The 27,810-nt window shown below is 43.4% G+C and overlaps 1 protein-coding gene across 9 annotated transcripts in view; it reads left to right on the top strand.

Annotated features, from left to right (window-relative positions):
- taok1a (TAO kinase 1a) overlaps nt 1–27,810 on the top strand; it is a 195,276-nt gene that overhangs the window by 49,887 nt on the left and 117,579 nt on the right. For 4 of the 9 annotated variants that reach the window (XM_068010459.1, XM_068010463.1, XM_068010466.1 and 1 more), the window contains one exon: nt 4,561–4,637. The exons of the other annotated variants lie outside the window; for them this stretch is intronic. The gene's annotated coding sequence lies outside the window, so the exon portion shown is untranslated. The remainder of the gene's footprint in view (nt 1–4,560; nt 4,638–27,810) is intronic. 9 annotated transcript variants of the gene reach the window in all.

Below are 27,810 nucleotides of genomic sequence, written 5' to 3'. Positions count from 1 at the left end.
GAAGTCTTTTCTTGTTGGTCGTCAAACCCCCTACCTTTATGTCATCAGCAAACTTAATAAAACTTATGCTATTCATACCAATAAATGGACCTACCAGCGACACCTGTGTACACCATTTTCAATCATTCTCCAATCTGAGCTATACCCATTTATTTTAACATTGGTTCCCAACCATCACCCAACGTTATATCCATGCTGCCCCTTTTCCACTTATACCATATTCTAAAAAAATTCTAACAAGTCTCCTGTGAGACATTTTATTGAATGTCATCTAAAAATCCATATAGTCTTTTTACAGAATTTCCTTTCATGTATCCAGTCAGTTACTGCTTCAAAGAATTATTAAATTTGTCAAACATAATTTGCGTTTAGCCAAATATGTGTTGATAGTCCATGATGTGTAATTGTAAATGCTCATTAATTTTATCTCAAATTGTGGATTCTGAGAGATCTCTCATTCGCATAACTGGTCTACAGTTACCTGCTTTCTCACCTTCTTGAACAAAGGTGTTACATTGGCCACTCTCCAGTCCCACTGCACAATTTGTATATTTGTGAACTTAAAAACTATGGTTGAAGCCTCTGTTACCTCCCCTGACTTTTAGCAGCTTAGGGTGCATCAGGGCCTGGTGACTGATCTGGCTTGATTTTCTGCTAATTCTTTTTGAGAACCAGTTGGTTTTCCACAGTTATTTGTATTGGTTGTTCTATATCTTCATCTAGTTCACCTTCATACTAGACCCAAATGGGTGATGGCAAGAAACCATGCTGAGTAGAGTTATCACTTTTTGCACAGTCAGAGGGGACAGAATAGGACCACAACAGGCAGTGGGATTGTAGATCAAGTTGTGAAGTCTTTGCTTCTGATTTTTTTTTTTAAATAGTGAAAATCTTACTAACATGCCTCAATATGATAAAGACAAAGCTAAATTAAAATTAATAGTCATATGTTTTCAAAGCAAGACTTTGGTGTTAGGTTTTCATTTAAAAAAAAATCCAGATCAGTGACAACTCTCCTCTCTGAGAAAGTTGTGGTTTTGGTGGCCCCAGTTTGACGTATGCAGTTTTACAGTCAGTGTAGTCTGGATTGAGGCCACTTTTTCCAGCTTATCTTGCACCTATTCACCAGTTGAACCAGGATATTTAACTATTAATTAACCACTGACCACCTCCAGGCGCGTATCCATTGTCTCTCGAGATAAGGAGGCCCAAAAGAAGAAAGAATTCAGTCACCTTATGGTGCAAAGTAACTCTTCTAAACTAATTTCCTTTGACATGCCACTGTTAAATTTAAAAAAATGAATAAATGGGCGCAACATTAATCATAGTTGTAAGTTTAATTTTTCAGAAGTGAGATGCCCTCAAGATTGTAATGCACAACATGCAGAAAGCGGGTGTCTTTCTTATTACGGCTTGAAAAGGTAGCAGTGTCTGTATGTACCCTATTCATATGTCTGAACTCATTTGGATTGAATCTGGGCCAGATGAAAGTTAATTGGGACAAATGAATCCTCCTTACCAGTCCCAAGGACAAGTTGGATAAGGTTTTCCAAAAGATTTCCATTTAAAACTACTGTATTTCCTACACTAAGAAAGGTGCACTAATGAGAATTAGATGATTTCTCAATATTTTTATACAAAAAAATGGTTTGAATGTGCAGTGTTTTTGAATTCATTAAATGTTTCAAGCTATAAATACCAACAGAATCCAAGGTTTCATTCTGGGTTCTGTTAAGTGATCTCCAGCAGTACAGTTATACGAGCAGTCGAGTTGACCCCAGCCCAAATGGGTTAGGTAAGAGAAATAACTCGGTTTTCTTTCCTGATCACAATGTAGCAATTCTAGTTGAAAGCGTAAGAAGCCAGGTGAGGCTGCAACCAGCAGTTAATGTTGAATCTCACACAGGACCAAGGGATGCTTAAGTAAAGTACTAGAGGGCAGTTGATGCCTGTGCAATTGTATGTACCCTAACGAGCTGTAAATGCCTTCAGGAGAGATGGGGAGAACAATAATTAGAAAAGGTTTTCTTCCAAAAACAAACTTGACGACTCATTAATACATAAGCTACATCTGGATTCATGTACCACACATACCTTATACACGCCATCTTTTTTGGCAATTACCAACTTTAAGTAGGAGATGGATGTTCAAACAGCTGGAGGAGAAGGTGGTTTGTGAATTCATACACCCATATGATATGGTCTAGACAGCTGTTGGATACACAGTGAGGTACCAGGATATGAAGAGAATTCTGCAGTCTTGTCAGTTCAAAAACAAGTATTTAGAGAGAGACACATACAGAGAGAGGTGGAGAGAGGGGGAGGGGGAAGCGAAGATCAAGATCACTCCTACCAAATGGGCATCTATCCGGAATACTCCGTATTGCTACAATAAATGTGTGGGCAAACACTGACTACTTGCGCAAGCAAATAAATGCCAGGTATCTCACTAAATCTGTGTCCAGCATAGTGACAAGTAAGTAAGTCAATAAATTAATCTTCTCTTTTAAAGCTTCTTCACAAAAATGCACATATGTTGTTGTTTTGATTAGTAGTAAGATAAATTTTTATCTGTTCGAATTCGTCCCAATGTCCCTGATGTAAGACAGAAATTGTAATGTGGCCCCCCCACCGCGCGTAAATGTTGGACAACCCTATGTTAAACTGAAGGTCTACGTGTCCTGTCAGGTGGACTTACAGGATTCCATGGAACTATTTTGAAGGGGAGTGGGGTGGGGGGTGGGGTGGGAGAGGTGTTCTCTGTGGTGTCCTGGCCAATATTGATCCCTCAAGCAACATCACTAAAATAGATTATCTGGTTATTATCACATTGTTGTTTGTGGGGCCTTGCTATGTGCAAATTCACTGCCGCATTTCCTACATTGCAACAGTCGCAACTCTGTAAAAGTACTTTGTTGGCTGTAATGCGCTTTGGGACATCCTGAGGTTGTGAGATGTTATATAAAAATGCAAGTCTTTCTTTTCTTATTCAGTCTGCCTGTTTCTTTATGTTCTGATTCATTTCCATCTTTTCTGATGCAGCAGCTTTGTTTTGCTGTTTTTATTTGTTCTTTGATGTGGGTGTCATTGGCTAAGCCAGCATTTATTGCCCATCCCCAATTGCCCTTGAGAAGGTGATGGTGAGCTGCCTTCTTGAACCACTGCAGTCCATGCGGTGTAAGTATGCCCACCGTGCTATTTCTGTCATGGTTTGATACAACTGAGAGGATTGCTATGCTATTTCAGAGGGCAGGGATTTTATATTTATATTTTTATATTTATATAAGATACAGTGGGGTTTTATGACTCCAGTCATTTCATGATCATCATGAGTCTAGCATTTTATTCCAGATTAATTAATTGAATTTAAATTCCTCCAGCTGCCATTGTGGGATTTGAACTCAAGGCCGGTATATTTTGTTGGGCGGGAGGCTCCGTCCACTGGCCGAAAAGTCGGTGGCGAGTCCACCTCCGCCGAACCTGGGGAGCAGGCCTGGGATTTTTTGCTCCCGAGGCCCTTATTGGTCTTGGGTGGGACTTCCACCTCCTTGAGGCCTGCCTACTGGAGCTTCTAGCCAATCAGTTGGCCAGCAGCACTTAGTTCCAGCAGCGCCACCAGGGGCGGTGGCCACTGCTGGGACTACACCCAGCCATCGGAAGATGATGGACAGCCCCAGAAAAAAGGTAGCTTTTTGGGGCCACACCAGGACAGTCGGGAGGGGGGAGTGTTATGCATTGGGGGCTGTTGGGGCTTCAGGGGTGGCCCTCCGTGGGGCACAGGGTGCCTTATCAGGAGGGCCCCCCACAAACCCGCAAGAAGGCTGCCTGGTTTTACCGGGCGGGCTTTTCGAGGCCTCAGCCACCCGCCAGCCAAGAGTAAAATACCTGCAGCGGCAGACAGAGGTCCTTCAGTTTCAGTTAATTGGCCACTTAAGGGCCTTAATTGGCCGGGGGCAGGCGGGCGGGCGGTTTCTCGCCACCGTCGCCCTGCATAAATTGACAACGGGGGTGGGAGGGTGTTGGGAACACCCCCCCCCCCCCCCCCCCTAGGCTTCCAGGCCACTTGTTTGGGGGGCGTAAAGTTCCGGCCTATGTTTCTGGAGCATTAGTCCATGCATCTGGGTTACTAGTCCAGTAACAATACCACTCTGCTACTGTCCCCAATAAGGGTTTCAATTTGGATCATAATGAAAGATGTTAAGGATTTAAGGGAGGAAATATTTACTGTCGCCCAAATTTTAAAATGTTTTGAATGCCACTTTTTCAGAAGGTACGATCGTTTCCAGTCCTACTGAAAAGTTCTCAGCTCAGATTCATTCAATGGTCAAATATTTTTCTTTTTTTTTGAAGACTAGTAGATTTTCTATGGCCTTGCTTGTGTTTTATAATGTCAAGTGTTATACCATGAAGCTTTCAATGTACTATTATCGGCAGCTAAGGAGGAATTTTATTTCTGCTACCTATCCCTTTTAAGGTTTCCAATGCCAATGGCGTTAAATCCTGACAATTCAGTTAATTATTGTTGATGCAGGAAGTTTACAGGTGCTTGTCATTTTACAGCAGTGGGTCAGAAGAAATGGAAATCAGCATGAAATGGAAATTAATGCCACAGACAGTTTAAAATGCTAAATGTTTTGGTAAGTTTGACAATTTTGTATTTAAATTTTATTTAAGAACCTTGTATCCAAGTAAGAAGTTTCTAGCTTAATGGGAAACAACAGTAGCAACCAGAAGAATGTTATTAAACATTGGGCAGTCTGATCATCTCTTTTTAATGATTAGCTGTTGCTGACAGACAATATGCATATTCTATATACAGGTGTTGTGTTTAAAAAGAAAGGTTAATCAGAACAGGCACACTCAGTTTTCCGTATCTATTTTTGATCATCTGGAGATAGGGGATGATAACCCTGATTGGATGTATTCTTGGAAGTTTGAGCACATCATGCCTGAATGTGTGACATATAATCACTCACTGTTTGATCACTTGAGTTTGGGATATTGAGTAAAGGTAGAGACCGAAACCCTTATGACTTAGAGTTTGAGAGGTGAAAGCAGCAAACGGTGAAGTAAAAACAGGAGTCTGAAAATCAGTAATGTTGCAAAAGTTCAGAAGTAAAAGTATTATTCTCTACAAGTAGTAAATACTAGCAGCTTGTTGGAGCAAATTACCAGACCGAGAGTTGGAGCAGACAAGGTCAAAATTCCATTGATATCTTGAGTCTTTACAATATCCTGTTTTGTTCCAGCCAGATAAAGTAACATCAGAGTGACTACAAACATCCCGTACTCCCCCAAAATGGATGTGCCACTAATAATTTAAAAAGAGATGACCTGTTCAAACTAACACTACATGACAGTAACTTAAGTGGTAATTTGAAAATTTAGCCTTATTAAACAATTTTAAATAACAAGTTTATCTTACAGTTGTCCATATAGTGTTGTGAATTCCTGGAAAATATTTTTCTCTAGGAGGCCCACTCTTAGGTTGGCAGCTGGGAGCCTAAATTAGTAAATTATCTGCACTTTCTGCATTCAGTTGAACTTTCCTGACTTCTCTGAATTATGTACACTTGTCCTGGTTGTTTGGTGGTCTGTGCATGCACGATGAATTACCTTTATGTCCATTATTTCATCCCTTTTCATTTTCTTACTGTGTTTTAACCATGTTCCTGCTTTAAAATCTGGTATCCATCATGCATCATACCAATTATAGGAGCAGGACTAGGCCATTCAGCCCCTCATCCCTGCTCTGTTCTGCTGGATCATGGCTGATCTATACCATAACTCCATTTACCTGCCATTATTCCATTTTTCTTGATAGCCTTACTGCGAAAAAAAATTGATTGATCTCAATCTTGAAAATTTCAATTTACCCAGCATCCACAGCCTTATTGGGGGTGGGAGGTGCGAGGAAGTGAGGGTTCCAGATTGTCATATCATTTGCGTGATTAAATGTGTCCTGGTTTCATTCCTAACTGGCCTAGTTATAAGAAGATTATGCCCCTTTGTTCTGGATTTTTCCATTCAAAAGAAATAGTCTTCTGTATCTACTCTATTAAATTCCTTTATCAATTTAAACATCTAAATTAGATCGTTCTCCATTTTCTAAACATAAGGGAATACAAACCAGGTTCTTAGAACCTGCCTTTTGAATTTAACTTTAAACCCTGGTATCATTCTGGTTAATCTGCTGTGTCCAAAACCAATATATCTTCCTGAGGTTCGGTGCCCAAAACTGAACACAATACTCCACATGGGGTCTGACCAAGGCGCTGTACAGCTGAAACATAACTTCCTCCCTTTTGTATGCCAACCCTTTTGGGGATAAAATCCAACATTCTGTTCGCTTTGTTGATTAAATTATGGATCTGTGCACATGGACACCCAAATTCACAGCTCCTATTCTCATCATTAAGAAAATATTGCGATTTGTTTCTCTCAATCCAAAGTCACACTTCCCCACATAGAACTCTACCTGCCATAAATTTTCCCTCACTTTTATCTATGCTCCTTTGTAGCTTCCTTCTCCCATCAACACCATTTACAGTGCCTCCTAACTTAGTATCATCTGAAAACTCATTCATCTAACAGGAGGAGGAGAAGGCTGCACAAACATCCCCGTCCTCAATGATGAGGGAGGCCAGCACGTCAGTGCAAAAAACAAAACAGAAGCTTTTTTAAATCATCTTTAGCCAGAAATGCCTAGTGGGTTATCAATCTTGGCTTCCTCCCGAGGTCCCCAGCTTCACAGATGCTAGTCTTCAGCCAATTCCATTCACTCTGCGTGACACCAAGAAACAGCTGAAGGTACTGGATACAGCAAAGGCTATGGGCCTTGACAACATCCTGGCAGTAGTACTGAAGACTGTGCTTTAGAACCAGCCACACACCCCAAAGCTATTCCAGTGCAACTACAACATTGGCATCTACCCGACAATATGGAAAATTGATGAGGTGTAAACAAAAAAACAAGGCAAATTCTATCTGATCAATTACCACCCTATCAGTCTACTCTCAATCATCAGCAAAATGATGGAAGGTGTTGTCGACAGTGCTATCACATGGCACTTACACAGTAATAATCTGTTCACTGATGCTCAATTTGGGTTCCGCCAGGGCCACTCGTCTCCAGACCTCATTACAGCTTTGGTCCAAACATGGACAAAAGAACTGAATTCCAGAGGTGAGGGGAGAGTGACTGCCCTTGACATCAACGCAGCATTTTATGGCGTTGCATCATGGAGCTCTAGCAAAATTGAAGTCAATGGGAATTGGGGAAAACTCTCCACTGGTTGGGGGTCATACCTAGCACAAAGGAAGATGGTTGTGGTTGTTGGAGGCCAGACATCTAAGCTCTAGTACATTGCTTCAGGAGTTTCTCAGGGTATTGTCCTAGGCCCAACTATCTTCAGCTACTTCATCAATGACTTTCCCTCCATTATAAGGTCAGAAGTGGTGATGTTCACTGCTGATTGCAGTGTTCCGTACCATTCGCGACTCTTCACATTCTGAAGCAATCCATGTCCATGTGCAGCAAGACCTGAACAACATTCAGACAAGTAACCTTGGCGCCACACAAGTGCCAAGCAATGACCATCGCCAGCAAGAGAGAATCTAACCATTTCCCTATGGCATTCAACAGCATTACCATTGCTGAATCCCTCACCGTTGACACCCTGGAGGTTACCATTGACCAGAAACCTAATGGGACTAGCCATATAAATACTGTGGTTACAGGAGCAGGGCAGGGGCTGGGAATTCTGCAGTGAATAACTCACCTCCTGACTCCCCAAAGTCTGTCCATAGTCTACAAGGCACAAGTGAGGAGTGTGATGGAATACTGCCTGCTTGCCTGGATGAGTGCAGCTCCAACAATGCTCAAGAAGCTTGACACTATCCAGGACAAAGCAGCCCTCTTGATCGTCACCTCCTCCACCACCCATGTACAGTGGCAGCTGTGTGTACCATATGCAAGATGCACTGCAGCAACTCACGAAGTCCCCTTCGACAGCACCTTCCAAACCCGCAGCTTCTACTACCTAGAAGGAAGCATGGGAAGGCCACCACCTGCTAGTTTTCCTCTAAGGTACACACCATCCTGACTTGGAACTATATCGTCGTTCCTTCACTGTCGCTGGATCAAAATCCTGGTACTCCCTTCCTCATAGCACTGTGGGAGTACCTACCCCACATGGACTGCAGCGGTTCAAGAAGGTGGCTCACCACCACCTTCTCAAGGCCAATTAGGGATGGGCAACAAATGCTGGCCTTGCCAGAGATGCTCACTTCCCAGGAATGAATATAAAAAAAAAACTGAGGCATTTATATGTACATGAAGAGCTGAAACCCCAGTACAGATCTCCAGGAAATACCAATGGTCACATCCTGCCAATCAGAGAACATTCCCTTTATCCCCACTATCACTCTCCTACCTCACAAAAAATTACCAACCCATGTCACAAGATTGTCTCCAATTGCATGCACTTTCATTTTTGCTGATCTCTTGCGTGAGACCTTATCAAATGTGTTCTGAATGTCTACGTAGACAATGCGCATAGACTCTCCCATAGCCACCATCCCAATGACCACCTCAAAAAATTCAACTAGATTAGTCAGACACAGCCTTGCCTTTACATCTGCAAGTTCAGTTTCTTACTGAACATGAATACAACGTGCAGCACGTCCAGCTCCTCTTATTCTCCTCCCCCTCGCACTACTGCTGGCATCCTTCACTTCCTATTACCTAACCATCAGCCTCAAGAAAACGAACATCATGGGGCAGGACGTCAGAAATGCTCCATCCATCAATATTGGCGACCACGCTGTGGAAGTGGTTCAAGAGTTCACCTACCTAGACTCAACTATCACCAGTAACCTGTCTCTCGATGCAGAATTAAACAAGCGCGTGGGAAAGGCTTCCACTGCTATGTCCAGACTGGCCAAGAGAGTGTGGGAAAATGGCGCACTGACACGGTACACAAAAGTCCGAGTGTATCAAGCCTGTGTCCTCAGTACCTTGCTCTATGGCAGCGAGGCCTGGACAACGTATGTCAGCCAAGAGTGACTTCTCAATTCATTCCATCTTCGCTGCCTCCGGAGGATACTTGGCATCAGGTGGCAGGACCGTATCTCCAACACAGAAGTCCTCGAGGCGTCCAGCATCCCCAGCTTATACACACTACTGAGTCAGCGGCGCTTGAGATGGCTTGGCCATGTGAGCCGCATGGAAGTTGGCAGGATCCCCAAAGACACATTGTACAGCGAGCTCGCCACTGGTATCGGACCCACCGGCCGCATGTCTCCGCTTTAAAGGCGTCTGCAAACGCGACATGAAATCCTGTGACATTGATCACAAGTCGTGGGAGTCAGTTGTCAGCGTTGGCCAAAGCTGGCGGGCAGCCATAAAGGCGGGGCTAAAGTGTGGCGAGTCGAAGAGACTTAGCAGTTGGCAGGAAAAAAGACAAAAGCGCAAGGGGAGAGCCCCGACAAACAAATTTTTCTGCAGCACCTGTGGAAGAGCCTCTCACTCTAGAATTGGCCTTTATAGCCACTCCAGGTGCTGCTCCACACACCACTGACCACCTCCAGGCACTTACCCATTGTCTCTCGAGATAAGGAGGCCAAAGAAGAAATCCCTGACTCTTATTTTTGGTGCACCCAGTCACTGACCTGAGCTCTTTCTGTCTGCTGTGAAGAAAAATACATCTAAAATTATTAAATTCCATTAATTGAAAACAACAAACCCAAAATGAGGTAAACCAAAAGCCATTTCAGTATTTTAAGTAATAAAAACAAAAAATGCTGCAAATACTCAGCAGGTCTGGGAGCATCTTTGGAGAGAAAAGCAGAGTTAACGTTTCAGGGCAGTGACCCTTCATCAGAACTTTCATTTCCAGCATCTGCAGTATTTTGCTTTTATTTCAGTATTTTAACATAGCAGGAAACAGCAGGTATACCGCACAAATTCAAACCATCCAGAATACTCTTGTATGTATATTTTGTTTAGTTTTCCCTTTTCCTAGCTTAAGGTTTAGAAGCCCTCGATATTCTTGAGATTGAACTCACTTTCATTTTAGTCCTTTTTTTGAAGTTTTTAATACTGTCTAGAAGGTGCAGCACTAACAACTGGCTCCACCCTGATTCTAACAGCGGTAGTCTTTTTTGCTGGGCTTGGCCTGGTTCGACTTTCAGGCTGCACTGCATCATTGCTGTCTGGACACCTAATAGACCAGCTTTCTCTAGATTCCCCTTCCTACCATTCCTCAGTTCCTTTCTCTCAGCTTGTCCTACCCAATTAAGAACAAAAGACAGATTATTTTACAGGTAAATCTGCTGTGGCCTGGGTGTGTCCCTCTTCTCGGAATATCCCATTTTCCATTTACTGACTTCAGCCCCAGTTCTTGCCTTCATCGCTCTTCAAATCTCCCACACAATGCCACTTCTGCAACCACATTATGCTTCTGCCCCATATGACCTATAAGCAAAGTTATTAGAGATCAACTACTACTTAACAAGGGAAGTCCTTTCACATCAGTATTTTACAGACCGTTAATTACTTTTGAAGTGTTGTCATTGTTTAGTATGGTAGACAATTTGCACATGATAAGTTAAATGATAAATGAACAGTTAATCTGTTTTGATGTAATGAGATTCTGTTGTAATTGTATCCTACATCATCCCATTTTCAGGTGCTTCAGACATGCAGGCAATGTGGACATGTTTTAAACACTGTTTTAAACTTTGTTTTTATTTCAAGCTCACAAAAACAAAATCAGTGCAGACAGTTGTTGCTCTTTGTTTAGTATGAGACCACAAATTGGATTGTCATCGAATGAAAATAGGCAGTGAATTGCAAATACAAATGAAAGGATCTGGTAGGATAATTTCTGTTACAAAAACAAGAAATGCTGGATTCACTCAGCAGGTCTGGCAGCATCTGTGGAAAGAGAAGCAGAGTTAACGTTTCGGGTCAGTGACCCTTCTTCGGAACTGCTATTTTCTGTTGACTGTCTTGTAGTTTGTTTTAGATGAGTCCTTTACAAGGGCATCACTTATAAAGTTGACCTATGGTATAACATCCTTACATTCACAAAGCCCTCTGGATGGATTTAACCTTTGTGTTTCTTTTTTCCTTAATCCCTACTGTCTTGATTTGTTCTGTGAACTTGAAGTTATTGTCTTGTAAGCGTTGATGTATAATCTGCTTCAAATGTCTGTTAGCATTCACCATCAGCAATAAAAGCCCATGGCATCAACCATTATTTAAAGAACCAATTGATGAGGGACTTTGAAAACAAAATGCCCAGTGAGTTTGCTATCCTCACTATAAAGCAACTTTGCATGCTCTGAAATATATCAGAGAATATTATCAAGTATGCATTGTACCGAAAGTTCAAAACAGTGAGTAGTAAAATGATGTATTTGCGCTGGAGGATGTTTTAAAAAAGTGAAATAAAGAGGCAGTGAGGATATTATAAACAACAACAATAAGTTCAAGCTATTTGTTCAACTCCTCAACACAAGATTTAAATTTTCTAAAATATAGTCAAGGATATGTAATGCATTGGTAGTACTCAAATACTAAATGCTGCTGACTCAGTTCTTACTGAGATACACAATTGTCAATATGTCAGATAAAAACAGAAAGTGCTGGAAATACTCAGTAGGTCAGGCAGCATCTGTGGAGAGAGAAACAGAGTTAACATTTCAGGTCTGTGACCTTTTATCAGAACTGGCAAAGGTTAGAAAAGAATTAGGTTTTAAATGTTTGAAGGGGGGGCAGGTTTGGTGGGGAAGAGAACAGAAGGGAGGTGTGTGATAGGGTAGAGGATAGGAGAGATTAACAAGGCTGCGTTTTGCTGACAGTGTAACCACTAGGTGGTACAGTACTGGCACATGCGCAAATGCAGCCTCATCCACTGGAGCATCACTGTCTTTGACGTCTCAGGCAGCTGTCAGTAATAAAGATGGTGCTGCTCAATTTGTCATAAACAAATTAAACCCAAATCCCCTCAATGGCTGCAATCGCTGCCTCCATCCCACTCCCAACAGTACGCCGCTCCCTCCTGTGCACATCTGCTCACTGCTCACTTCCCACTACCTTCCCTCAACCACTTGCTCCCACCCTCGCCACTTCCTCCCTCAGCCGCTCGCTTCCCGCCTTTCTGCTTTGGCGGCTTGTTCCCTGCCCCCCTACCGAGGGGGGAGGCGACGAGGCCGGGATGAGTAGCTGAGGGAAGGCAGCAGCCAAGGGGGGAAACAACGAAGCTGGGAGCGAGTGGCTAAGGGAATGCAGCAGCTGAGGGGGGAAGCGGTGAGGCCAGGACTGAGTGGCTGAGGGAAGGAAGCGAGCAGCTGAGGTGGGGAACTGGCGAGGCTTGGAGCTGAGCAGGGAGCTGAGGGAAAGAAGTGGTGATTGAAGCAGGAATGGCTGGAGAGAGCGGGGTACTGTTCGGGGGAATGAAGGTGCCGATCACAGCTAGTGAGGGCGTCATTGCGTAGTGACGTCAGCGTGCGCATTCATACTGGCAAGCTGCAAATGTTCGCACGCACTGATGATGTCCGCAATCGCTCTGCACGTGATCTGCGTTGTCAGGAGTCACTATGAAATAACAAAGCTGTCACGGGACAAAGGCAAAGAATGTGTTGATGCTTTTGGTCTTTCTCCACAAGCATTAACATGTTATTTGCCTTTGTTCCACAGCTTTGTTGTTTAATCTCCTGCCCTCTGTCCTGTCACACACCTTCCCTTTTGTTCTCTTCCCTACCAAACACCCCCTCCACCCCCAGTTCACTTGCTTAAAACTGAATTCTTTTCTCACCTTTTGCTAGTTATGATGAAACATTAACTCTGTTTCTGTCTCCACAGATGCTGCCTGACCTGCTGAGTATTTCCAGCACTTTGTTTTTATTTCAGATTTCCAGCGTCTGCAGTATTTTGCTTTTATGTCAACATGTGAGCCTTGACATAAAGGTCAGATTCATCCACAGGGCTTTGTTAATGTAGGTATGGTATACAGTAGGTCAGCTTTACAAGGCATGCTTTAAGTAAAGGCCGGCTAAAAGACCCGAACCCTACGAAGTGTCGGGGTCGGGTTGCACATCCGGGTCTGGCATTCGGGCTTGGGTCGGGCCGGTTTGGTCACGCTCTATCACAGGTAAGTGGCTCCAATGTTAATTTAATTTTTGGACTAGAAAGGTGCTTTTGTTACAGTTATTTTAAGCTTGTGCAGATCAGCAACTAAGTGAAAAACAGAAGGAAAGTTAACTGATGGTCAGGTCGGGCGCAGGAAAGGACCCGGGCCGGACTGGGTCGGATGGCTTGGGTCGGGGGTTTTTTTTTTTTTGCAGACCCGAGCAGGCCTTTATGCTTTAAGTAACTGAAGAGCATCAACCGAAGCTGGTTTTCTCCTCTATATGCCCTTGGCTTGGAGATACTATATAAGCCCCTCTAACTGAACACACAGCAGGAATTGAATGTGAAAAATACTGCAGATGCTGAAATAAAAACAGAATTTGCTGGAAACACTCAGCAGGTCAGGCTGCATCTGTGGTGAGAGGAAGGTAAGGTTCAAATTTTCAGGTTGATCACTGAACTTCTGATTTGTAAGCCTAGTACCATGTATTCAGCTCTCTAATCCATCAAAAGAGCTGAGAATGTGTTCAATATTTACATAAAACTGTAGCTGCTTACCAATATTTTTGGTTAAATTGTTAGGTATAAATTTTGCGATTATATATGTGTTAAAATTATTACAAAAATTGTCTCATAACCTAATAAAAGTCCCGAAGCATGTAAATCTAAGGCATTGATTCAAAGTGTAATTATATTTTATTCTAGACATTTCAGAAATTTACATTGTCCTACTAATGCAGAGCATTCGAGCACCAAAATGCTGCTCCACCGTGAATTGTTATTGATTTTCCTATTTTGTGGGGATGGGTTGGTGGTGGGGGGGGGTTGCGGGGAGATTAGGCATGAAGGGTTAGCAATTCGGATCCATAGTGCCCGGGTTTTTGGTGCTATGGGTGCCTTTTTGTGTCCAAAATGACATCTGCATTGTGTGCGCTGTTTTGGTGTGATCTGTGCCAGAGGCCAAGAAAGAAGTGTCCTTTACCGATATCAGATGTGGGCATTGGGCTATTAACATATGCAAATAAGGGGCCTAACATCTGCTTCTGCTCTGTTGCATCTTTGGCTTGCACCTCAGGCAACTGGCACCAGCGTTGATTTGTCTCTGGGAAAACCAATGCTAAGCAGCATGGAATGGAATAAAGACTAGTACCCATCTTAATCACTGCCACTGCAGGTCCCAACCCCCTTTGCTGACAACCAATAGCCCTCTTTTCGCACATTAAGAGACCCCAACAATATTGCAGACCCCATCTGGATTGCACTCTTGAGGCCCAGCTGTTCCTCCTCCAGATTCCCATGATCTTACCCAAGCACTTACTTGAATATTGATTATTGAACTTGTGCAGGCATCTAATGCTGTGCCTTCTACACAGTAATGAGGTCCGCGACCAAACATCACAGGCTCCTTGCACCTCTTCCTTTGAGCGGTGGCTGTTAACGCTCTGCGGGGGAGACGCCCAAGATAGGATGCTGCTGAATTTCTAGGTTATAGCCTTTCACAAATATATTTCACTTGTTTATTACTTCGTTATAGAATCCGGAGTTTACAGTGGTTTAAGATTGCTTCCTGCATGTTATCTGTGTACCAGAGGAGCGTAAATTCCCTCCAACTAAAGATTTTGTGAAGATCGGAACCATTGTCATTGGTCCCTGCCACCAACACCACCCCTCTACCCGGCAACTATCTGAGGCTGAAACATTTTTTTGACAGTGAAATGAGTTTCACCTCTAACATTGCTTGGCTCTGCCTCTGCCTCAGTCCCAGCCCATCTGCTGCTGAATCCCTCATCTTTGCCTTTGTTACCTGTAGACGTGATTATTCCAACATACCTCTGGCTGGCCTTCCACATTCCAACCACCATACACGTAAAGGCATCCAAACCTGATGCTGTGTCCTAACATGCACCAAGTCCCATTTCCCCATCACCCTATGCTCGTTGATCTACATTAGCTCCTGACTAAATAATGCTTCAATTGTAAAATTCTTAACATTGCTTTTAAATCCCTCCATGGCCTTACCCTTCCCTATTTCTTTAATCTCCTCCAGTTTCAACACCCTCTGAAATATCTGTGCTCCTCTGATTCTGGCCTCTTGAGCATCCTCGATTTTAATCACTTCACCATTGGTGGCTGTTCCTTCAACTGCTTAGACCCTAAGCTCTGGAATTCCCTTCCTAAATTTCTCCACCTCTCTACCCCTTTCTCCTCCTCTAAGATGCTTCTTAAAACCTACCTCTTTGTCCAAGTTTTTGGTCACCTTGCCATATTATCTCTTCGTGGCTCTATGCCAAATTTTGTTTTATAATGCTCCTTTGAAGTGCCTTGAGATGTTTGATTATGTTAAAGGCACTCAGCTGCTTCATTAATAGCCTTCTCTCCATTGTAAGGCCAGAAGTGGGGATATTCGTTGCTGATTGCACAGTGTTCAGTACCATTTGCGACTCCTGAGACACTGAAGCAGTTCATGTCCATGTGCAGCAAGACCTGGACAACGTTCAGGCTTGGACTGATAAGTGGCAAGTAGCCTTTGCACAAGTGCCAGGCAATGACCATCTTCAACAAGAGAGAATTTAACCATTTCCTCTTAGCAATGGTAATGCTGTTGAATGCTGCATCCCCCAGCATCAACATGAGGTTGCCATTGACCAGAAGCTTAACGGAACTCGCCGTATAAATACTGTGGTTACAGGAGCAGGTCAGAGGCTGGGAATTCTGCAGTGAATAACTCGCCTCCTGACTCCCCAAAGTCTGTCCACTATCTACATGGTACATGTCAGGAGTGTGATGGAATGCTCTCCACTTGCCTGGATGAGTTCAGCTCCAACAACGCTCAAGAAGCTCCATCCAGGATAAAGCAGCCCACTTGATTGGCACCCTATCCAACACCTTAAACATTCATTCCCTCCTCAGTATGTGCCATCTACAAGATGCACTCCTACATCCTTCCAAACCTGTGACCTCTTCCACCTCGAAGGACAAGGGTAGCAGACACATGAAAGCATCACCACCTCTAAGTTCCTCTCCAAGCCTACACTGTCCTGACTTGGAAATATCTCGCCATTCCTTCACTGTTGCTGGGGTCAAAATCCTGAAACTCCCTCCTTGACAGCACTGAGGGTGTACTTACACCCTGTAGACTGCAGCAGTTCAAGAAAGTGGTTCACCACCACCTTCTCAATGGCAATTAGGGCTGACAACAAATGCTGGCTTCGCCAGTGACACACTCATCCTATGGATGTTTATTTGAAAAAATGCAAGTTGTTATTCAAATGTATATTGTGATTTTCAGTTCACTGGTGTTGGTAAGTGTATTGTACTTAGAAAATGATCAGGGGATTTAAAAAAAAACAAAAGCAGAAGATGTTTTCATTTGTTCATGGGATGTGGGCATCGCTGGCTAGGAAAGCAATTATTGCTCATACTTAATTGCCCTTGAGAAGGTGGTGGTGAGCTGCCTTCTTAAACCGCTGCAGTCCATGTGGGGTAGGTACACCCACTGTGCCATTAGGAAGGGAATTCCAGGATTTTGACCCAGTGACAGTGAAGGAACGGTGATATAGTTCCAAGTCAGGATGATTTGTGGTTTGGAGGGGAACTTGCAGGTGGTGGTGTTCCCATGCATCTGCTGCCCTTGTCCTTCTAGTTGGTAGAAGTCACTGGTTTGGAAGGTGCTGTCTAAGGAGCCTTGGTGCGTTGCTGCAGTGCATCTTGTAGATGGTACATGCTGCTGCTATTGTGCGTCGGTGGTGGGGGGAGTGAATGTTCGTGGATGGGGTGCCAGTCAAGCGGGCTGCTTTGTCCTGGATGGTGTCGAGCTTCTTGAGTGTTGTTGGAGCTGCATCCATCCAGGCAAGTGGAGAGTATTCCATCGCAGTCCTGACTTGTGCTTTGTAGATGGTGGACAGGCTTTGGGGAGTCAGGAGTTGAGTTACTCGCTGCAGGATTCCTAGCCTCTGACTTGCTCTTGTAGCCATGGTATTTATCTGGCTACTCCTGTTCAGTCTCTGGTCAATGCTGACCCCAGGATGTTGATGGTGGGGGATTCAGCGATTGTAATGCCATTGAACATTAAGGGGAGATGGTTAGATTCTTTCTCGTTTGAGATAGTCATTGCCTGGCACTTGTATGGTGTGAATGTTACTTGCCACTTATCAGCCCAAGTCTGGATATTGTCCAGGTCTTGCTGCATATGGACATGGCTGCCTCAGTATCTGAGGAGTTGTGAATGATGCTGAACATTGTGCAATCATTAGCGAACATCCCCACTTCTGACCTTATACTGTGGATGCTGGAAATACTCAGGTCTGACAGCATTTACAGAGATAGATAAAGAGTTAATATTTCAAGTCTGTGACCTTTCATCAGGACTGGTGATATAGGTGATAAATACTATGAAGTAATCTTGGTAATGGAAATCCTGCATACAACTGGTTCCAACAGCACAGATATCACTTAGCAAGGAGCAATACTATTTTTACACAATGTCATATGCTTATCTCTACTATATCAGTGCTGTTTAACTTGATTATCAGTGAGAACTGTTTGTTTTGCATTGAAGGTAAATGCCAGAGAAGCTGCTTCCTGTAATTTAGAAATTGGCGGGTGTGGAAACAAAGCCAAGGGTTTGGCTGGTCCCAGAGATGTTTCTGGAAAAAAATACCAAATCTCATTGGATATCTAATTGAATTTTATTTTTGAATGTGCATCATTTATTAGGTGGTCTTTGAAACTGATTTATTTATACTGTTAATTGTAAATGTGAGCCTCCATTAATTGAGTCTTGATTTTCCACCCACATTTTCTCTCTTTTGTTCTGTTTCTTTCCTCAACTTTAACTCTGAGTAAAATGTACCAATGTGGCCACTCTTCACCTGATTACCCAGATAGTGATTATTCGGCGATTCATCTGTCCCTTGTCCGACATTCCTGTGTGTTTGTCAAAATTATTTTGTTCGAGTTCTCTCAAATCTTTTGCAGTTCTGTTCCAACCTGTAGAATTATACAGATGGTGAGGTATAGAACAGTATAATTGGAGTGTAATTTGCTTCAAAAGTCTTCGCTCGAGTAGCTTTAAACAGGCTCCAGAAGCTGGCTGAGCGTGTCTACCCTGAGGCACAGTGTGGCTTTCGAGCAGAGAGATCGACCATTGACATGCTGTCCTCCCTTCGTCAGCTACAGGAGAAATGCCGCGAACAACAGATGCCCCTCTACGTTGCTTTCATTGATCTCACCAAAGCCTTTGACCTCGTCAGCAGACGTGGTTTCTACTAGAAAAGATCGGATGTCCACCAAAGCTACTAAGTATCATCACGTCATTCCATGACAATATGAAAGGCACAATTCAGAATAGCGGCGCCTCATCAGACCTCTTTCCTGTCCTGAGTGGCGTGAAACAGGGCTGTGTTCTCGCACCCACACTTTTTGGGATTTTCTTCTCCCTGCTGCTTTCACATGCGTTCAAGTCCTCTGAAGAAGGAATTTTCCTCCACGCAAGATCAGGTGGCAGGTTGTTCAACCTTGCCAGTCTAAGAGCGAAGACCAAAGTACGGAAAGTCCTCATCAGGGAACTTCTCTTTGCTGACGATGCTGCATTAACATCTCACGCTGAAGAGTGTCTGCAGAATCTCATCGACAGGTTTGCGGCTGCCTGCAATGAATTTGGCCTAACCATCAGCCTCAAGAAAACGAACATCATGGGACACGACGTCAGAAATGCCCCATCCATCAATATTGGCGACCACGCTCTGGAAGTGGTTCAAGAGTTCACCTACCTAGGCTCAACTATCACCAGTAACCTGTCTCTAGATGCAGAAATCAACAAGCGCATGGGAAATGTTTCCACTGCTATGTCCAGACTGGCCAAGAGAGTGTGGGAAAATGGTGCACTGACACGGAACACAAAAGTCCGCGTGTATCAAGCCTGTGTCTTCAGTACCTTGCTCTATGGCAGCGAGGCCTGGACAACGTATGTCAGCCAAGAGCGACGTCTCAATTCATTCCATCTTCGCTGCCTCCGGAGAATCTTTGGCATCAGGTGGCAGGACCGTATCTCCAACACAGAAGTCCTCGAGGTGGCCAACATCCCCAGCTTATACACCCTACTGAGTCAGCGGCGCTTGAGATGGCTTGGCCATGTGAGCTGCATGGAAGTTGGCAGGATCCCCAAGGACACATTGTACAGCGAGCTCGCCACTGGTATCAGACCCACCGGCTGTCCATGTTTCTGCTTTAAAGATGTCTGCAAACACGACATGAAGTCCTGTGACATTGATCACAAGTCGTGGGAGTCAGTTGCCAGCGATCGCCAGAGCTGGCGGGCAGCCATAAAGGCGGGGCTAAAGTGTGGCGAGTCGAAGAGACGTCGCAGTTGGCAGGAAAAAAGACAGAAGCGCAAGGGGAGAGCCAACTGTATAACAGCCCCAACAACCAATTTTATCTGCAGCACCTGTGGAAGAGTCTGTCACTCTAGTATTGGCCTTTATAGCCACTCCAGGCGCTGCTTCACAAACCACTGACCACCTCCAGGCGCTTATCCATGCTATCCCGAGACAAGGATTTGCTTTTTATTTTGCATTCTAATGCATTCATTAGTAAAGTCTTCCATTGGCATCTAGGTCTTGAAATTTCTATCAAGAAAAAAAAATTTGGAGAATACCTGTTTTTATCTATAACAACACATGGCTTTAAAATGTACACATTTTGGTAGCTGGCTATTAAATTACAGCAGGAAAGCGAGCAGTCTACTGTTTGTCATCTTAAGACATCTACCTTTTTGGAGTTCAAAAGTGGTTTATATAGTTTGTGGAATTCAGCAATCATTACCATTCTTTACTCTCTGGTAACTTAACTTTATATAATATTTTAGCAAAATACTGCGGATGCTGGAAATCTGAAACAAAAACAAGAAATGCTGGAATCACTCAGCAGGTCTGGCAGCATCTGTGGAAAGAGAAGCAGAGTTAACGTTTCGGGTCAGTGACCCTTCTTCGGAACACAGCGACTCCGAAGAAGGGTCACTGACCCGAAACGTTAACTCTGCTTCTCTTTCCACAGATGCTGCCAGACCTGCTGAGTGAATCCAGCATTTCTTGTTTTTGTTTATATAATATATACTGTACATGGAATCTTAATCAGAAATGCTTAAAATTGGTGCATTCCAGTTTTTATTTTCATGTTTCAGCATTTCATATTCTGTGCAGTCGCCAAAGGTCAATTAAAGTTACCAGAGATTTAACTGGGAACTATTTTGCATTCAGACATGACCCAGCAGTTAGGCAGTTATATCCAGTTGAACATGTAGGGTACATTCTAAATTTTTGTGCAAACTGCCTCCAATATATTGGACTTGTATGCATACACTGTCATTAATTGTTGTGGAGGTTATGTAAAAGATGTAGATTGTAGAAATATGTAAAAGCTATGCATGTTCTGATAAAAATACAGTGCAACTCTTGTTCATTCAGTGTTCACATACAAATAAATAGACTTCCTCTATCGAATCATAGAAGCTTACAATGCAAAAGGGTGCCATTTGGCTCTATCTGATAATGTGGGCTCTTTTGAAAGAGCTATACAGTTAGTCCCTATCCTCTGCTCTTTCCCCATAGCCCACACTGGAGTGTTTCTGACCAGAAGTGATAGCCCCTTGGGGTTTGCATGCTTGCCTCACCAAGTAAGTGAAAAAACCATGAGGTCATCACAAGACATTGCTCCTTTAAGACTTTTATATCCGATTAGTTATGCGGCTCCCACAGCCTACTCCAGCTTTGCTTAATATAAAATCTTGTTCTAGATTTGCATTTCATTTGTTTTCTGTTGTCATAGACTTCTCCTGATTCACACCAGGTATGTGTTTGTTTACTTATGTGTGCCATCTATTTTTTTTCTTTATTCGGCAATTTGTAAGCCAATCAAGTTTTTTTTTGTACTTCTCTTTGCCATGCCTGAATTGCAATCTCTACATTGATACTCGATTATTGGAGTGTGGTTTATTGTTTTTTTTAAGCAATCCTTAATCAAGACCTCCATTAACCTGCTGGTGAAGTTTGATTTAAGACCTTGGTGTCAATTCATGCTGGCCATTGAATTTAAAAATTGTACTTTCAACATTGGGTCCTTCCAACCATAGATAATCTTCAGTTGTGCTTACATTGTCTTTATTGATTTTTGAATTGCAAAGCCTATCATAAATTCTCCAAAATTATTATTAGAATGCAAAATGTTTGAAAGTGATTCTGAAAGTAAGATCCTTTGAATCTGAAGTGGACTGATCCATTCCAGTTCCAAATTTCATTCTGATGTGCTCACAATGGACCAAAAATGAACAGTCTTCACAGCCTGGCCAGGACTTATGGGTTGCACAAAACTCCTATGGCCATAGAAGTGGCCCTATTCATTTAATTTATGTATCTTATACTGAGTGGTAAGTTGCCCACCCTTATGCCTCTGAACAAAGTTCAAAGTTTGTATAAGGTGGGGGGAGTCAATGTTATGCGCCAAGTGTAGCCTCTGTAAGAGGATAGTGACATATCAAGATCCCCCTAGGCCAAATGTAATGGCCATTTGACGCATTCAGACTGAAAAGTGCTGAAAGCACAGTTTATTTCCCTAATGTATTATGTAGACTGTCAAATTATTGTAATTGATGCCACTTTATTGAGCATATAATCCAAGAATCTAGTTTCCCTGTTGATTTACAGGCAAAGATTGTTTGGCCAAAAATTTGCTGTTGCTATTGACCTACAGCCAAACATTTTAGAAATCCTGTTTAAAGGAAAGTATCCTGTTGGAGCAGAATCTGAGGAGCTGGTGGAAGTTTTTTTAAATTTAAAAGTATAAGATAGAACTTGTGAAGTAAAGATAAACAGTTTGCCCTCTGTACAAAGTAAAGGAGTATTTCTACAATCATTACTTGCATGGAGGGGAAGAGAAGCAGAAAAAAGTATCAGATTTTGACTTTGAACATTATCCCTTGAAGTGACATTCATTTGAAGCAAAATCCTTATCCTCTGTTCATTCCCTGTTGGAAAGATTATTGCTAATTGTCTGAACTCCATCCTTTCATCCCTTTAATTGTGCTGGGATTCTATTTGGAAATAATGTGACCTATTTGGAAAGAAATCCTCTATTCACCCAATAAACTAACCCAGTAAAACAGGTTTGAGTCTTGCATTTCCAAGTGCACATAATTATTTTCGTTTCAAGATGTATTAGAAATACCAATATCCTTATGTTTAGGTGCAAATGAATGTATCCATTCACACAAATTCGAAATTCTCAAGACACAAGGTACACTATGGGCCATGGAGAGCTTTTTTTTGAGGAAAGTGATTACCCAAATCGAGCATTAACATTTGAGCTATCCCATAACTGAGTAGAGTTCTTATCATGTTGACTTGGAGCTATATCACTGTCCCTTCACTGTCAGTGGGTCAAAATCCTGGAACTCCCTCCCTAACAGCACTGTGGGTGTACCTACACCACATGGAGTACAGCAGTTCAAGAAGGGCAATTAGGGATGGGCAAGAAATGCTGGCCTTGCCAGTGATGCCCACACCTCATGAACAAAAAAAAATGTTGGAGACTTGATAGCTGCCACATAACATAGATGGGTAGGGATTGTATAAGGATGTTATGTATACCAGATGCTATGATTAAGATAGGATGCAGCAGATAAATTGGCAGTGAAAATCTGTATAATACAGATCCAGGTGGTTTCTCTTATCTCTCAGAACAACCAGGCACTTAAAAGCAGTAAGCAGTGTATCTTCAATTTAGGTGTTATGATTCAGCTTCTTAACAATACATTTTACTGATATTTGCAAATGGTCAGTTTTCACGGCAGCATGCACTTTTGTTAAACTGAATCTTTACTTATCTGCTTAAAGTACATAAGGTAGTCAAGGGGAAATAGTGAACCCTTAAACTGTTGCATTAGTCACCAGAAATAGTGCAGTTTGCCGACCTTGTCCTGAAGATCTCCTGAGTTGGTAGATGACAGCATGATGACAGACCATATAGTTTAGGCTGGAAACTACTAAACAAGGTTATTTCAAGAAGTAAAAATACACAAAGGCAAGAATAATTCAGCAGATGCCCATGACAAATCTTTTCCAAAACTATAATAAAAGTTCAAAATCTTATTAGTTTGCCTCATTAACCATTGAATGTGAGTCTGTGATGAAAAGTTGTAGGTGTGAAATTAACCTTATTGTGACCCAATTAGCTCCTATCTTGTATAACAGTACAGCAAAATAAGAAACTGAAGAACATGAAACAATAGCCTGGTCATGTCCAATACTCCCTGTAGGCCACACAACAAACAAAGTTCCTACGCACAGTCAGCCCCTTTAAATTAACGTATATGTGCAGCCATGCAAAAAAAAATTAAAGGGGCTGTGCACTTAAGCAAGTTGCCCACCCATTCCAAAGAAAGTTAGAGGGTGCATTGGTTATGTGTCTCATTTCTCGGAGACTGGTACAACATTAGATCGAACATCATTTTTTAAATAATAAATAAAATCAGTTCCTCTTCAACTTGCTTATTTCAATGACAGATACAAGACCGTTTCAACAAACACAATCTAGTGAAGCAGGATTTCACTTAAATAGATTTTCACACAGGACTGCTTACAAGAAAAAGTCATGAACTGAGGGCAATTATTTCCCTTCTCGAGCAAGTAGACAAGGTAATTTTCACCTCCCTTGTGCATGCGCACATATGCATGTTGCTAACAAGCCCAATTATAAATCTGTTATACTACTTCCCTAACTATAAACTTGTTTAGATAAATATATATTTTTATACATCTATATATATATATATATATAATAGATGTATAAAAATATATATATAAAAAAAGTATATATTTCAAAAAATTGTTTTTGAATTGAAACTGGATCGTCCCTTGGATCTGTTGGAGTATACATAGCATTTATAGTTTATTTATTATCTTTTAAATATCTACCGAGCTGTAAAGATTTTTGTTTTATTCGTTCATGGGATATGAGTGTCACAGGCAAGGCCAGCATTTATTGCCCTTGAGAAGGTGTTGGTGAGCCGCCGCCTTGAACCTCTGCAGTCCACGTGCTGTAGGTACACCCACAGTGCTGTTGGGAAGGGAGTTCCAGGATTTTGACCCAGTGACAATTAAGGAATGGCAATACAGCTCCAAATCGAAATGGTGCGTGACTTGGAGCGGAACTTGCAGGTGGTGGTGTTCTCCTGCACCTGCCGCCCTTGTTCTTACAGGCGTTAGAGGTCACAGGTTTGGAAGGTGCTATCGAAGAGCCCTTGGCGGGTTGCCGCACTGCATCTTGTAGATGGAATGCACGGCAGCCACTGTATGACAGTGGAGGGAATGAATGGCTGGAATTTTACAGCCCCCCAACGAGCGGGGTGGGGGGGCGGCTTTGTGGCCGTTCCCGACTCTGCTGCAATTTTACGCGCGGCAGCAAGAAACTGCCCACCTGTCCCAGGCCACTCAAGGCCCTTAAGTGACCAATTAATTGCCACTTAAGGACCTCTCCCGCCGTCACTGGTATTTTACCTGCGGCGGCCAGATGGCAAAGGCCCCAAAAACACAGCCAGGTAAAACCTGGTGGCCTTCCTGTGGGCTGGGGGTGGGCCCTCGTGATTAGGCACCCTGTGCCCCACGGAGGGCTGCCCATGAAGCCCCAACTGCCCCCGAGGTCCCATCTGCCCCCAATGCACAACACTACCCCCGCCCCCCCTTTTGACTTGCCGGGGCCCAACAGATTGTCCCTGGCAAGGCCCCAAAGACTCAACCATCTTTCGGGAACCTTCGTTCCTCTTCCTGTTGAAGCTGAGTGTAGTCCCAGAAGTGGCCACTCTCCCAGTGGTGCTGCAGGGACGAAGAGCTGTCAGCCTGCTGTTTGGCCGACAGCTCCGTTAGGCGGGACTTCCTACCTTAAGGAGGTGGAAGTCCCATCCAAGGCCAGTTAGGGCCTGGGGAGCGAAATAATTAGGGTGTGACTCCCCAGGCCCGATGGAGGCGGGCTTGCCCCCTTTTCTGCTGGTGGGCGGGGCCAGTTTAAGGTGGTGGATGGGGCGCTGATCATATAGGTTGTTTGAGTGTTGTTGGAGCTGCACCTTTTCATGCAAGTGAAGAGTATTCCATCAGGCCCCTGAATCGTGCCTTGTAAATGATGGAAAGGATTTGGAGAGTCAGGAAGTGAGTTAATTGCTGCTAAATGCCCATCCTCTGACCTGCTCTTGTGGCCACAGTATTTACGTGGCTCGTCCAGTTAAATTGTTGGTCAGTGGTGAGCCCCAGGTATTCATGGTGGGGGTTTCAGTGATAATGCTTCAAGGGGAAGTGGTTAGGCTCTCTTGTTGGAGATGGTCATGGCCTCGCACTTGTGTGGTGCGAATGTTACTTGCCACTTAGCCCAAGTCTGAATGCTGCCCAGGTCTTGCTGTATGCAGGTATGGACTGCTTTATTTGTAGAGTTGTGAATGGAACTAAATACTGTGCAATGATCAGGGAACATCCCTACCTCTGATATCATGATGAAGGGAATGTCATTGAAGCAGCTGAAGATGGTTGGACCTTGGACAGTACCCTGAGGAACTCCTGCAGTGTTGTCTTGGGGCTGAGATGATTGTCTTCCAACAACCATAACTATCTAATATAAAAGCAAAATACTGCGGATGCTGGAAATCTGAAACAAAAACAAGAAATGCTGGATTCACTCAGCAGGTCTGGCAGCATCTGTGGAAAGAGAAGCAGAGTTAACGTTTCGGGTCAGTGACCCTTCTTCGGAACTGACAAATATTAGAAAAGTCACAGATTATAAACAAGTGAGGTGGGGGTTGGGCAAGAGATAACAAAGGAGAAGGTGCAGATTGGACCAGGCCACATAGCTGACCAAAAGGTCACAGAGCAAAGGCAAACAATATGTTAATGGTGTTTTGAAAGACAAAGCATTAGTACAGATTAGGTGTGAATATACTGAATATAGAACATCAGCAAGTGCAAACCTGAAGAAAAACAACCTGAAAAAAACAGTGGGTAAGCAAACTGAACAAACTAAGATGAAATGAAATAAATGCAAAAAATGTAAAAAGGAATGCAAAAAGAAGGAAGAAAAAATAACTAAAAATGACTAAAAATGAAAGTAAAGTGGGGGGCTGTCATGCTCTGAAATTATTGAACTCAATGTTCAGTCCGGCAGGCTGTAGTGTGCCTAATCGGTAGATGAGATGCTGTTCCTCGAGCTTGCGTTGATGTTCACTGGAACACTGCAGCAATCCCAGGACAGAGATGTGAGCATGAGAGCAGGGGGGAGTGTTGAAATGGCAAGCAACCGGAAGCTCAGGGTCCTCCTTGCGGACTGAGCGGAGATGTTCCGCAAAGCGGACACCCAGTCTGCGCTTGGTCTCCCCAATGTAGAGGAGACCACACTGTGAGCAGCGAATACAGTATACTACATTGAAAGAAGTACAAGTAAATCGCTGCTTCACCTGAAAGGAGTGTTTGGGGCCTGGGATAGTGAGGAGAGAGGAGGTAAATGGGCAGGTATTACACCTCCTGCGATTGCAAGGGAAGGTGCCCTGGGACGGGGACGAGGTGGTGGGGGTAATGGAGGAGTGGACCAGGGTGTCGCGGAGGGAACGATCCCTTCGGAATGCTGACAGGGGAAGGGAGGGGAAGATGCGACTGGTAGTGGCATCACGCTGGAGGTGGCGATGTAAACTTGTCATAGGGTCATTTACGGCACAGAAGGTGGCCATTTGGCCCATCAGGTCCGTGACTACTCTCCATGGAACTATGCAGTCAGCCCCACTCCCCCGCTTGATCCCCGTAGCCCTGCAAGTTTATTTCCTTCAAGTGAATGTCCAGTTTCCTTTTGAACTCATTGATTGTTTCTGCTTCCACCACCCCTGTGGGCAGCGAGTTCCATGTCATTACCACCCGTTCCTTAAAACATTCTTTTCATATTCCCCCTGCATCTCTTGCCCAAAACCATCGATCTGTGTCCCCTAGTTCTTGAACCATGAGTTGACCATTGTCATCTGGTAATCCGCTCAGTCCGCAAGCAGGACCCTGAGCTTCCGGTTGCTTGCCATTTCAACACTCCCCCCTGCTCTCATGCTCACATCTCTGTCCTGGGATTGCTGCAGTGTTCCAGTGAACATCAACGCAAGCTCGAGGAACAGCATCTCATCTACCGATTAGGCACACTACAGCCTGCCGGACTGAACATTGAGTTCAATAATTTCAGAGCATGACAGCCCCCCACTTTACTTTCATTTTTAGTCATTTTTAGTTATTTTTTCTTCCTTCTTTTTGCATTCCTTTTTACATTTTTTGCATTTATTTCATTTCATCTTAGTTTGTTCAGTTTGCTTACCCACTGTTTTTTTCAGGTTGTTTTTCTTCAGGTTTGCACTTGCTGATGTTCTATATTCAGTATATTCACACCTAATCTGTACTAATGCTTTGTCTTTCAAAACACCATTAACATATTGTTTGCCTTTGCTCTGTGACCTTTTGGTCAGCTATGTGGCCTGGTCCAATCTGCACCTTCTCCTTTGTTATCTCTTGCCCAACCCCCACCTCACTTGTTTATAATCTGTGACTTTTCTAATATTTGTCAGTTCCGAAGAAGGGTCACTGACCCGAAACGTTAACTCTGCTTCTCTTTCC

Source organism: Heterodontus francisci, chromosome 30, assembly GCF_036365525.1.
Source record: "Heterodontus francisci isolate sHetFra1 chromosome 30, sHetFra1.hap1, whole genome shotgun sequence".
Classification (NCBI taxonomy): Eukaryota; Metazoa; Chordata; class Chondrichthyes; order Heterodontiformes; family Heterodontidae; genus Heterodontus; species Heterodontus francisci.
This window is presented reverse-complemented; position numbering and strand designations above follow the sequence as displayed.